Raw genomic sequence first — 9,047 nt, forward strand, 5'->3', positions numbered from 1 at the left:
GGGATGGTTATATTGTGTATCTGGAATGAATTTTAGGTCTCTACGTCCATCCCATGGGGAATGGGAGCAGTAACAAAGGTGTTGCGTTTATATTTTTGTTGAGTGTATTTCCGCTTGATCTATACTAGGTTTTTATAGAAAAAGCAAAGCACTGACAGATGACTTAAATATAGGATCTACAACGTATGCTGGTACACATTTCTTACCACCTTAAATAATTAACTTTAATTAAATTCTACTTTGAATTATTAACATTAGGCAGTGATCTGTTCCAGCATGTTGGAGCTGTGGCAGTTTGAATCCATGCTGGCACTAACAACACGCTCTCACATCCTCGCACACAAATGCACACCTACTTCTACATTTATGCTATACACCAGCCAAAGTCCGTAGGTGTTCTTTGACTTGCAGGTGCGAGATTGTGAATGTGTCCAGCATTCGCTTCCTACGGTGGCCCCTAGAGACAAAGCATGTATAAACTCCAAAACACTTACAAATTCAAAATAGCACGCACAAACTCCTCAACACATACAAAATCCAAAACACATGCAAACTCCAAAACACATGCAAAATCCAAAACACGTACAAAATCCAAAACACGTACAAGCTCCAAAACACGTACAAAATACAAAACACGTGCAAAATCCAAAACACGTGCAAACTCCAAAACACGTGCAAACTCCAAAACACGTACAAAATTCAAAACACATACAAAATCCAAAACACGTACAAAATCCAAAACACATGCAAAATCAAAAACACGTACAAAATCCAAAACACGTGCAAAATCCAAAACATGTACAAAATTCAAAACACATGCAAACTCCAAAACACATACAAAATCCAAAACACATGCAAAATCCAAAACACATACAAAATTCAAAACACGTGCAAACTCCAAAACACGTGCAAAATCCAAAACACGTACAAAATTCAAAACACATGCAAAATACAAAACACGTACAAAATCCAAAACACGTACAAAATCCAAAACACATGCAAAATCCAAAACACGTGCAAAATCCAAAACACGTACAAAATTCAAAACACATGCAAACTCCAAATCACAACGGAAGTGCTCCAGGACGCTAGGGGCAGTGTTGAGCTCGACTTGTAAAATAAACGGCAAGTTTGTTGCAAACACATGGGCTCTAGTCTCCGTTGCGCTTCCCAGGTTGCCTAGCAACTATGATACTAACAGCTGGAAACGTGTCATACAACTTTTTTTGACAGAAATGAAGGAGAACATATTTTTTTTCATTTGTTTGTTTGTTTCTACAAGAGCTTTGTGTGATTTGATAAGTATCTGAGGCTGAGACCACAGGACAGTAAAACATGATTTTTGGGCTTCATTTCTGTACTGAACAGTCATTTAAGATTAGCTAGTAAATAACAATTAGCTAATGTTGTTCATGAGACTAAAGTCATATCACTTTGGTAATGTAAATATAATATGGCCAATATTATGGTTATTATATTAGTCATTATTAGGTATTACAGCAGTGAACATGAACTCTTTGTCAAATACTGAGCTTCAGTACAGATTCAAGTTGCAGTTATTTACATGTCTTACCACCTTAAATCTTCACTCAAAGACAAGTATATAGGAATGACTGCCAAATTTATTTGCCACTGAAGCCGAAGGATGGCATCTGAATAAAACCTCTCTTGACATGCCTAGATGACATTAAAGCTTGGTTGGCTCTAAACTTTTTAAATTTGAATGAAAAGAAAACAGGTTTGTTGGTGTTTGGACCCAGTGGCCCCTGTGAGTCCTCTTCTTTTCATTTGGAACCCCTGGAGGTTTATTTTAAACCTGTTGTTACTGCCCTTGGTTTTAAGTTGGACCAGTCCATTTTTATCATTTAAGGCGACTGGCAAGAGTGAAATCGTTTCTTTCTAGGCAGCACTTTGAAACCGTGATCCATGCTTTTATTTCTTCCCCTGTGGACTACTGTAACGCACTTTATGTGGGGGTCAGTCAGTTGTTACTCTGACATCTGCAGCTGGTTCAAAATGTATATTGACAGTGCATATATAGGTGTATCATATATAAGAGACAAATGTTGTTCCTTCAGTATGTTGGCATTACTAAATTTGGCTCAAATGCTTACAGACATGTGTAAAAAGAAAATGTACAAGCTGTGAGCTGTTTCAAATCAAATCACTTTTATTGTCACATCACATGTGCAGGTACATTGGTACAGCACATGTGAGTGAAATTCTTGTGTGCGAGCTTCACAAGCAACAGAGTTGTGCAAAATACAATAATGTAAACAAGCAAAATACAAGAATGGCTACATCTGAAACTAATAAATATATGTACAATATATAATAGTATATATATGTTTCTGATAAAATGAAGAGTAGACTGATGTATTAAATATTCCTTTATTGGGTGAGAAAATCAGACCATGTCATAACTGCTTTAAGTCATACAGAATAGATATCAGAGCTTTAAACAGGCTGACGTCTGCTAAATGGGTCAAACTGGGCAGAAAGTATACAAACACATAACATCCTTATAGAATATGATGTAACACTATAGATCAACTTACCTCAGAATATATAAAGCATATAAACAATTACAGCAATATGATGCAACAAACACAGCAGTGCTACTGATCCAAAATACTCAAAGCTTCATAGAACTGAAACAAACATTTATTTTTAGTTCCATTCTGCTGCTGATACAGACTTTAGGTTTCTGAACATTAAACTTGTTGCTGCCTTTCATAGTGCGTAACTTGAAGGCCCTGAGTACTTTCTCCCACACTGGAAACACTGGAATGATAAAATTATTTGAACATTACCTAATAAGACTGATTCAGGACAGACAATTAGTTATGTTAAACTTTTCTAGGGAACAGTCTGTCTATTCTCTCCATCTGTCAGCTGCTGCTGGCTCTTCCTCCTCCTCTTCCTCACATACTGCTGAGATTGTCCTGGTGGATCATCAGGGGTGCAAAGCCTCACAGATGATGTAATGCAGTGGGTCCCTCAGTCTGTCCTCACTCTGGACACTTGCAGGTGTCACACATAGAAATCAAATGTGTGATAAGCTGCAGGATTCAAACACAAGTGTGACTTATAAATACATGTTCATACTTTTATTCCACAATCAGAGAGAAAGAAACAGAGAGAGAGTGCAGGACAGACAGACAGGTGACAGTCTCAGGTGTACACACTGCTACAAAACAGCACCAGAGAAGGAGGATTTAGTGTTTGTGTCATTACGAGTGCTAAACAAGAAGAGTTCCCAGATGGTACAGTGGACACATGTGTGACTCCTGTGATTAAAGCATCTTTCTTTCAGCTTAAGGAGTGAACCGTCAGCTGACTGACATGACTGACTTTAATTACGCATAAAATCATCACATTCTCTGTAAGATTAAAGTCAGCTATTGAACGGCGAATATTTTGAAGTGAAGGCTTTAAAACCAAGTTAGTACAAACGTCGCTAATGTCACATAACTTTCCCGACATGTTGCCAACAGTAATGTTTTAATGTTCTTCATTATAAAAACATTTGCGCATAAATAAGTGACATAATATTCAGTACTTACTTCTGGAAGTTTACTCTTCGTCCGCTCCGCTTCCGCCGTTTTTTTTTCGGCAAAATTATCCAAACCACCGCCGCGCTATGAAGTCTGGGATATGTTGGGCCATGAAGGCTACACAGACCCATCCTTAAAATTCAGGGAAATTAAGGACGCATTTGAGGTACGCATTTCGAGCAGCCTTTGAATTGGGACAGTCTTTGTCGTGTCGCTGTGACATAATCGGCTTTAAAATGCGGCCTTTAAGGCTGCAGACCCCAAATCCGGTCATTGGTACTTCCTGGCTTGTGTAGTTACTAGGTAATAAAAGCTCAACACTGCCCCTAGCGTCCTGGAGCACTTCCGTTGTGTTTTGGATTTTGCATGTGTTTTGGAGTTTGCGCGTGTTTTGGGGTTTGCACGTGTTTTGTATTTTGCACGTGTTTTGTATTTTGCATGTGTTTTGTATTTTGCACGTGTTTTGTATTTTGCATGTGTTTTGTATTTTGCATGTGTTTTGGAGTTTGCACGTGTTTTGTATTTTGTACGTGTTTTGTATTTTGCACGCGTTTTGTATTTTGCACGTGTTTTGTATTTTGTACGTGTTTTGTATTTTGCATGTGTTTTGGAGTTTGTAAGGGTTTTGGAGTTTGCACGTGTTTTGTATATTGTACGTGTTTTGTATTTTGTACGTGTTTTGTATTTTGCATGTGTTTTGTATTTTGTACGTGTTTTGGAGTTTGCATGTGTTTTGTATTTTGTACGTGTTTTGGAGTTTGCACGTGTTTTGTATTTTGTAAGTGCTTTGGAGTTTGCACGTGTTTTGTATTTTGTACGTGTTTTGTCTTTTGCATGTGTTTTTTATTTTGTAAGTGTTTTGGAGTTTGCACGTGTTTTGGATTTTGTAAGTGCTTTGGAGTTTGCACGTGTTTTGTATTTTGTACGTGTTTTGGATTTTGCATGTTTTTTGTATTTTGTACGTGTTTTGTCTTTTGCATGTGTTTTTTATTTTGTAAGTGTTTTGGAGCTTGCATGTGTTTTGGATGTTGCATGTGTTTTGTATTTTGTACGTGTTTTGGAGTTTGTACGTGCTTTGTCTCTAGGGGCCACCGTAGCTTCCTGCTGGGAACAAGCATGTGTTTTGGCTTAATTCAATCCTAATTACATATTTATTTTTATTTTCCCAGCTCAGCTTGATCTTTACCAAAGAACCATGGTTATTAAAATGTGCAGTGATGGGGGAACAAAAAAATCACCCCGTAAACAGTTGTAGGAGTGTACTTCTTTTTAAATGTATGCACAACTAACGTTGTTCTGAAATTAAGCTATGCTCTTCATTTCTGAATATGCTTATGTTATAGGGAAAATTTATTGCATGTAAAAGTGAAATATATATAATTGTGTAAATACACATTTTTTTTTATAGCTGAGATATTAATGGCAGCACCAATGCTGGTTTTGTCTGTTACAGCTTATATAAGGAAAATGTACCACTCTAAAACTAGAATTCAAGTAAAGCGGTAATAATACAGTGATTCTTCAACGCTAATAGAGAAGATTTGCTTGTCTCTTTTCAAAAAAAAAATAACAAAATAAAACCAATTACTGGACCTTTTATCCAGCAGTCAGTTCTGTGTCCTAAACAAGCTGTTTTAGCTCTCTTCCCTTTAAGGCCTTTAACCCAACTTTCATTTGATTGTATTTGATTGTCTTTACTTCTCCAAACAGAAATTGGTTCTAGTTGGAACTGCCTTTAAATGTGCAAAGCTTCTGAAGACACCCCCTAATGTTGTTTTTTTTTAATTATCAGATTGAAATGTACGGTGTGCCTGAGAGGTTAAATGTGCCGCAAATTAAGAAAATACCAGGAACTAGAAAAACTCTGCAAAAGCACACTATCACAACGGAAGTTGAATAAAACACAACTGAGACAATAAGGATTTCTCTGTTTCTGTTGTCTTTTGTGTGCTTTTTGCAGCATTTTTCTATTTGCTGGTGTTTTCTAAAGTTGCATGTTTTAGAAGTCACTGTTAAACTTGAAAATACGCCCATTGCCTTTGAAATCATAGGTGAGCCATTCAAGTTCAATGATCAGGACACGACAACAGATGTGTTACTTTGAACTTGTGGTTCGCCTCTTTAAACACTGCATCAAATGTCGTGTTTTTTTGGGAACAGCATCTTCTCTCTGACGTCAAACAGATCAAGGAGTAGACAAATGGGTCATATCTAATACAGTATGTCCATACACAACTGTGGCATTATTTATGTATAAAAAGCTTTTCTTACAAACTCAGTTTGTGCATATAATAACCTCACCCAAGTGACAAGAGTTGTGTGCTTCATATCCAGGGGGCTGAGGCTGAAAACTGCCAAGTCACACCTAGCAACAATACTCCACAGTGCTCCAAGCAAACACATATGCACACAAAAACACAAATATAACGCAAAGACACACTTAAGTATTTCATAGTGTGTGTTTGTCTCTGTCCAAATGCTTCATCGTGCAGGTGGGCATAGGCACAGATTAAAAACGAGCAACGTATCAACACAAGGCTATACCCCTGCCGTTTATGTTTGCTGCACAGGCTTTTTCTTCGAAGCGTTTGAAAGCCAGTGGGTATTATTTTTAATGATGGTTTATTGAAACTAATCTGCCACCCTAATCAGAGGGACTTTTGCAATCTGTGTGTCTGGCACTTTTTTCTGTTTATGCTGCTGGCTGTTTATGTCATACCTAAAAAGTATATATCAGCCAAATGCATTTTCAATCACTCACAAAATGGATAGGAATAATTACGTAAAGCCTCACGATTAAGTCCAAATGTTGCACTCACCTTGTCTGAAGGTCACCAGGAGGGTTGAGATAATGGAACACAATGAAGCAGATACAGCAGAGACTACATCCAATGATACTAAATGACTCATAGCGGTGACAAAAGGTTTGACAGAGCAGGTTTTTCACTTGGATTCATCTGAAAAGGCATTTCTTTTGCTTTGAGCAAACAAGTGAATCAATTTTGTAATCTTTAGGGTAACTCACAAACGCTTGCACACAAATACATAGTTCCGTCACTGATTGTAGACTTTTTTTCCACCCTGTGTTTGTTGTTTATCTCTTGAAATTGTCAAATAAATCAAAAACTCTTTGAGTTTGTTGTTGGCTGAAAATGTTGACACTAGACATTTACTGATTCCAGCATAATGGGCAACTAGAGACAAATAGAAAGAAAACAACTTGAACTCTTCACATAATGAAACAGGAAGAGTGGCAGAGGCACACGTCTCCAGACATTAAACCAAATGGCAAAACTTGCCTTTTGAATTTTTATTTTTCACTTTTCCATTTCAGAACTTCTTAGTTAAGCTTATAAAAGATATACTTTGTGGTAAAACATGTTTTTCACAATGTCAGCTGCCCCATAGAGGTCAACATGCAATTCTTCTCCTGTACTTTCTTTCCCATAACAGCGACAAGACCACCAAAAAATATTTTGCCACAGTGGCATGGCATCCACTGCAGAACCCTGCTTCTCCTTCGTCTGTACCCACAGCTTGAAAAAGTGACGGCAGGGGGTTGTGAACAAGTTTCAGTATGTGATGAGATGTGAGTGAGATTCTGTCTACGATAAACATGCCACCCATCCATGGCTTAACACCTATGAGACATACTGAGCTCATGTGTCAAGCCTCCTCCAAGTTATTCCCTCATTTTTCATTCCTTTATGGCTGACTGTTGGCCATTATACTGGACATCCAATAATCCAGTAGCATTTTAATTGGTACTCAACCAAGTTGCCTCAGTAATGGTTGTTTTGCTTGTCATCACTGTAAGTCACTAAATATGTATGTAAGTCACTGATATTCCACAGTCCCTTATGATGCAACCAAAACTAATTTCTTTCTGTGTGATGGCCAACATTACTGTTAGAGTTAAGGTATATTCATAACTTGGGGTTAGGTTGCATTTTAGCCACATGCTAAATAGTCATATTATGAGAAACTAGGAACTATGTCGCCTTTCAAATTATGGCTACATGGACTTTGCCTTAAAAAAAATTTTTATAGGCTTTCCCAAATATGTAACAACCCTAAATGTGAACCTCACCCTAAACAGGACATTCAGAACTTGTTTAAGAGGTCAAGAGACTCCACTAACGGACATTATGGAAACACGAAACGAAGGAAAATATTTGAAGAATAATGAGGTTCTATGCCTTCAAAAGAGTAAAGAGACTTGGGGTTGTGGTACCACACTTTAATAATGCATTATGTTTTTTTTTTTCTCACTCACTTGTATACTGTGCCACTCCTTTTTAAAATGATGCCAATACTGGGGTTCATAATGTTGACAAAACTGTATCAGTGATGCCTTATTACCCTCTTTAACATATTCAAACAAACCTCCCTAAGAAATCCCTGATAAGCCCTCCAGCTTTAGCATTTATATATATATATATATATATATATATATATATATATATATACCGAGTCTGTACTTTTTGAAATGTGATGAAAAGTTTTTCTATGGAAGCTCCTTGGCCGTCCTTGGTCAAGTCAGACCGTGATGAATCATGCATTGGATCAAAGTGGAGCTGCCATCCTCGCGGGGGCACAACACTGTCTGCAGTCGCTCTCTTTCCACCTGGCTCTCTGCGTCAGTGGCCACAGGTTGGCTTCCCTCAAAGGATGTCACTGCTGAAACTGTCCCTTGCAAGACCAAACCCAGCAGAAGTGGGTTTTATTTAGTCCTCTCAAACGACAAGTCTCTTCCTCACTCCACTGCCTCTGCAGCTGGTACTTGTTGGCGCCCATCTGTTAAGGGTATTGTTTATGTGGTTGGTGATCCGGAACTCATTACCATCCCACCTTCCCCTATACACTATTGTTCTTCCTGCTAATATGGAGACTCTGATGCAATCTGTCTTGCGGTACAGTATGGAGCTGACTGTTTTGGAAAGGATAAAAGAAACAAACATTCCAGATGCTGAGACCTGTTTGAGGAGGAAACAATTAAAAGCCCCACAGAGAAGTTGGATTTTGAGTGTAATGTCCTTGAAAGAGGCAACAGCCAAACTTTATAGCTGAGAAGTCACTTTAATCCAAAGGTTCTCAAACTTTTTCTGGCATGTACTGCTGGTTCAGAAGAAACATTTCATACACCATTTCAGACAGCAAAACAAAGGTGTTTAATTGCTATAATAATAGATGTGTTCAGTCAGCTATATAGAAAAAGGTTCTCTGGTTATTTACCAGCCACACAGAGGAATCTCAGCTTGAAAAAGCACTTTTTTTAACATCCCTTCACAAACACATTCCGATTTTAAGACATTGTCTTAGGGTTAAAGTTAGAATACGGCTTAGGCTTAGTTCGTAGTAAGCGCTGGCATTTAGATCATAGTTAAACATCCAATTCATTTCATTTCAGTTCAATACAATTTTATTTATATAGCGCCAAATCAAAGATTCAGGGTGCTTTATATTGTAAGGTAAAACCCTACGAGTACA

Source organism: Astatotilapia calliptera, chromosome 23, assembly GCF_964374335.1.
Source record: "Astatotilapia calliptera chromosome 23, fAstCal68.1, whole genome shotgun sequence".
In the NCBI taxonomy this organism is placed as follows: Eukaryota; Metazoa; Chordata; class Actinopteri; order Cichliformes; family Cichlidae; genus Astatotilapia; species Astatotilapia calliptera.